Source organism: Frankliniella occidentalis, unplaced genomic scaffold, assembly GCF_000697945.3.
Source record: "Frankliniella occidentalis isolate FOCC.00 unplaced genomic scaffold, Focc_3.1 Scaffold265, whole genome shotgun sequence".
Lineage (NCBI taxonomy): Eukaryota > Metazoa > Arthropoda > Insecta > Thysanoptera > Thripidae > Frankliniella > Frankliniella occidentalis.
In genome coordinates this window covers 285,594-290,317 of record NW_026267391.1, presented here as the reverse complement: position 1 = coordinate 290,317, position 4,724 = coordinate 285,594, and the positions used below count along the sequence as shown (strand labels likewise).

Genomic DNA, 4,724 nt, shown 5'->3' with positions numbered 1-4,724 from the left:
CGACGATCGACGCTCTTTAGCCTTGCCGAAAGGAATCTCCGGTGTTAAGTAATTGTTATTGTCTGTCTCTACCTTTCATTCCTGGTGCAGATACCGGGCAAGGGAGAGGTGAGGAAGAGGAGGGGGAGGGGGGGATCCGTGTCGTGAGGTTAGTGTGTTTATTAGTCAGTGCTCCACTGACATTTCAGCTTGTGTCAGCTACAGCTGTACAGTTGTGAAAAAATAACACGGCGCTATGCTATGGCTTCAACTGCGACAAAACTAATTTCCGGATAGTCATATGATGTTTTTGGTCCCTGTGGGCCGGTCATACACGGGAACCTCCACCTCACCAGTGTCCTCCCGAGAGTGCCACCGATAACGCCACGAGCACGGTAGCGGATGACGAGGGGGCGGGGCCGCCCGGGCGAGCCTCCTCTGAAGGACCACTCTTGCTGTTGTTGCCACTTATTTATCGCCATGACCGACATCTCCGTCCTCATTGACCTGGAAAGTCAATAGGATAGAGTGCGAGGTGAGTTGTGTGTCAATGTATTCTTTTCCCGTTCTATGATTCCGCTCTTCCCCCTCCTCCCTCCTGGTCCCCTCTCCGCGACACAGCGATAAGGGCGCGCGGTGCAGCCGAGTGTGCTATAAGGGAAGCCCGTGCCCGAGGAGTATTCCGAACCAGATCGCCGACAACGACAGGTGAGTGAACCCCACGCAGACAGCGTTGCTTATATTAGGTGAACGCAATTATTTGTTACGTGATATTCCGCAGTTAGTGCAAGTTAGTACGTCAGTATGGGCCTGTGTGTACGAGTTAAGTACGTGACTGATTCCCCCCCCTTGGCACAAATTAGACGACAGACAACCTGAAAATCCAGCAGTGGGATTCGGCTGTCCTGTGGTTGATCCAGTAGGAACTCGTTGCAACAGTAGGATTGTGGGTAACGTACAGAAATTTAGGGTTACTGCAATCATTTTTCTACGAAGTGCGTTATAACATTTAAAATTTTGGAGCACGAAGCGCAAGTCTATGTAAACTGTAAACGTGTCTGTAGTATTTTAAAAATCGTCACTTTTCTCCAAACGTGAAAAAATTCTATAATTTCGGGAAACAAGCTTTCGCGCAGCGCATGCCTCGTAAGCTTATACCTGTTGTCCCAATTTAAACATTTGCTTTGACTGGCACAAGAATGACTATTAGCTCCGACAGGTGTCGGTGCAACCGGCATGTGGTGTGGAAGCATGTCACGCCATAAGGGTCCCAACTATAGCAACGCGGAAAACAGACCAAAAGGTTGGCGAACTGTGCCAACATGCCACATTTGTTGTCGCGTGGACGGCACCGCCGCTGCTGTCGTCGGCCCTCTTGATCGCCCTCCTCGTGTCGGCGGCAATCCCCACGAAGGTGTCGGTGTGCCACACGGAGCTACGCGGCGCGCGGCCAAACTGATATCTAAACGACTAAACGGCCCAAACGACCGTGGGGGTAAATAAGGGTCCGACCGTCTGTCTGTCCGTCCTGTTCAGCCTCAGGGCCGGCCATTGTAGGCTGCACCCAAACCTGCCCTCATTAGGGTGAGCCCGGCCGACGGGTGTCCCTCTCGCCGCCGCGGCCTTGACATTTCACCCGCCGCTCTCGGGCCGGACCCGGCCGGGGCGGAGCAAAGCGCCTGCATGCGATAAGAGCAGGGCGTTTGTGAAAAAGGAAATAATAATAAAGCCGACGATGGGGCGCAAAACGGCTCAAAGCTCTTGGGTCGATCTGGGCAAGTTCCGGTTCCCTTGAGGAGCGAAGGAGCAAAATAGAATCTCTGGTTGTACACTGACTGCTCTGAAAACTGAACAGTGTACATTGTATTGTAATACATCAGCAATCATTGATGATCACTGCTCATCAATGGTCACGTTTAGGTTTTTGGCTACTATTTCCTTTCAGACAGATAACTTTGGAAAGTGGATGGCATTTCTAGTTTCCTCGTGAATAGAGCTTTTAAACGAGCTTCTGTGTGATAGGGTTTTAAGTTTTATCTACCATAACTTGGTTAGTGACGATGAACTTCGCTCTAAAGGAGTGATGATCGAAAAAACATCACTCATATGGAGCGATGTTCCATCATGGAATTGAGCGACGAAAACGAACAGTTTGTTTTTATTATTGGGATACGTTAAATTTCGTCACTCTTTTGAGACCAGAGGACGAGACACATCTCTGTATGGCAATTCCAGTGCTGGGTCTGCCGACTGCTGTTGTTGCGTGTGCCTTTGATCCGGCAGAGCCAAAGGGTCGTCCACTAAAGGTTCCCGGGAGGCGGTCAAGGGTCGCATCGGGTCGGGTCGGGTCGGGGATGGAGGGTGGGCTGGCTGTGGCGGAGCGGCGGAGGCTTACACAACGACCGCCGGCTAAATAGGCTAACCCTGCCCCGTATCGGCCTCACGAAATGGGATAATGTAATGACTGGGTATCACTTGTTACCTGCAGTGCGGCGCTGTCGCTCCGTCTCTCTCGCTCTCTCTCCCTGCGTCTCGCTGCCTCTCCGTTGTCTCCATCTGTCGCTCTCTCTCTCTCACTAACACGTGCACGCTGGGGGCAGACACACTTGGCTCGGCTCCTGGTTCGGCCACACCGGATGTCGTCCGGTTGTCGTCCCCATAGGTTCCTGCTGCTGTTGCTGCTGGTGCAGCACCCCGGACCGGAAATCTGCCCCCGGCGGCGCCTGCCCGCAGTAGGGCGGTTGTGTGAGTGTGTGTTTGTGTGTGAGAGAGTGAATGCGCGCGTGTGTGTGTGTGCAAACCGGGTGCGCTCGGCGGACAGGATGGGCACTGCAAAAAATGAGACGGCTGCTGGTGGTCGCTGCTGGTCGGCCGCGGCGCGGCGGCCGCCGCCTGGTGGGTGTTGTGGGGGCGGCGGGCGGGGGGGCTGCTCGTGGCTGGTGGCGTCCTGCCGCGCAGGGCGGTGGTTGGTCGCTGCCCATCGCCATCGTCAATTTGGCGTGGTCGTCGTCGTATCGTCACCGTGAGGCAACCGGAGCGGCAGGATGAGAGGAGGCAGCTGGCGGCGGGCGAAGCAACCTGCGCCGACGACCAGCGGGTCCCAGTGAGCTCGAAGGCACAGTTCCTTCTCCGCCTCCCCCGTCCCCTCTCCCTCCTCTCCGGCTCATGCTCTCGAGGAAGCAGAGATGATCGCGCTTATCTCGGCACGCCCGTTGTTGTTGTTCGGCAACGACGGCGACCCCCGGAGCCCCACGATGTCACGGAGGCGGCATTTAATTAGGCGAAGCTCCGAGGCACCGGGGGAGGGAGGGAGAGAGGGAGGGAGGACGTAGAGAGGTCTGGCAGGAGTGTTCCGGCTGGGAGTGCCTTCAGCAGAGCCTGCTCCTTGAAGCCCCCGAACACCATGAAGCTCGGGTGAAGTGAAGCCCGTAAGCACCCGCGTTCAAGTTCTCTGCCGGTGAACTGACGCTGGTGAAAGCTTCAGGAGATGGAGGATCGGTTTAGTTGAGGAGATCCACACCGAGGTGAAGCTGCGCGACGAACTTATTTGGTTCCGGTTGGTCTTGAATTCAAACGTTTAGAACGTCACGGTCCATAAGCTCCGCCGCGGTCAAGCTTGGTTGGACTAGAAGTCCCGGCGGCGCGCGCGCTCCCAGGCTGATGATGCGACGACGACAACTTCGTGTGACGATCCGCTGCGGTTTCTCACGATGCCCCATCTTCCTCCTGCTGCCCTGGCCGCCTGCTGTTGCCCTGCGGGGCGTCGCGGCGCCGTCTGCGTCTGCACAGACTTTGATTGCACAGTAGGGTGTGACTGCACAGGATATGACTGCACAGGCTGTGACTGCACAGTAAGGTGTTGCTGCACAGGCTGTGACTGCACTGCACAGACTTTGCTTGAACAGTAGGGTGTGACTGCACTGCACCAGACGTTGCTAGCGCAGCACAGCTTTCCAGTCCATCCCCTGTTTTTATATAGACAAACGCATTCGTTTCATACCTACGCTTCGACGGACGAAAACAGTTGCAATCTGCTCGGATTTTGATAACACTTACACCGTTTCCGCACCTTTGTTGTGTTTTCATTGACATTGAAACACTTTCATCACTCGGCGGGAAAAGAAAATGGGTTATCGCCACGGAATCGGCTCAAAACTATTCCCACGTTGTTGTAGTCTGCTCTGCTGTTGTTCGTAAAACCCCCTCTGCTTCCGCGAAATTCCTCTGCTGGCTGACTTTCAGTTTTCTCCCTTTGCCGCGCAGCAGAATACGCCCCCTCCCCACTCTTTTCATTCCCCGTCGCGTTTTACTGCGGGATCACTCTGTATAATTTTTTACGATTTTCTCGAAGAAAATCGCGCGCGCGCGCGGTGCAGAATACAGCAACTCTGCCCGCACGCCTTTTTCCCGCACAATGACAAACGTTTTCTCGACAGTACGCGCGACTCTCGGCGCGGCTGGTCGCGACGCGGCGCGAAGCAGTCCGGTCCCCCGCCTGCCCTGCCCAGCCCAGGCCCCTTGTCCAGCGCCGCGCCGAGCAGCGCTGCCAAGCAGGTACGGCTGCGTCCCAGCACTCGGCCCTCCGTCGCGCTCTGTCCTGTGCGCGCGCCGCCGCGGCCCGAGGGAGGAGTGAGGCCGGCGCGTGGAGCAGTGACTCGCGCGCACGCGGCCGCCGCACGGGCCGCACGGCGCGGCGGGGGCACGCCTGTCCAAAGCGGAAAGTAAGAGTGGACGAACGTGGACGC

At 56.2% G+C, this 4,724-nt stretch overlaps 1 protein-coding gene across 2 annotated transcripts in view; it reads left to right on the top strand.

Annotated features, from left to right (window-relative positions):
- Positions 1-530: 530 nt before the first annotated feature.
- The window catches only part of LOC113209723 (alpha-N-acetylgalactosaminidase), a 27,300-nt gene continuing 23,106 nt past the window's right edge, over positions 531-4,724 (top strand). Inside the window, exon 1 of one of the 2 annotated variants that reach the window (XM_052273326.1) lies at positions 531-687. The gene's annotated coding sequence lies outside the window, so the exon portion shown is untranslated. The remainder of the gene's footprint in view (positions 688-4,724) is intronic. The other variant, XM_052273327.1, reaches the window with a different exon arrangement.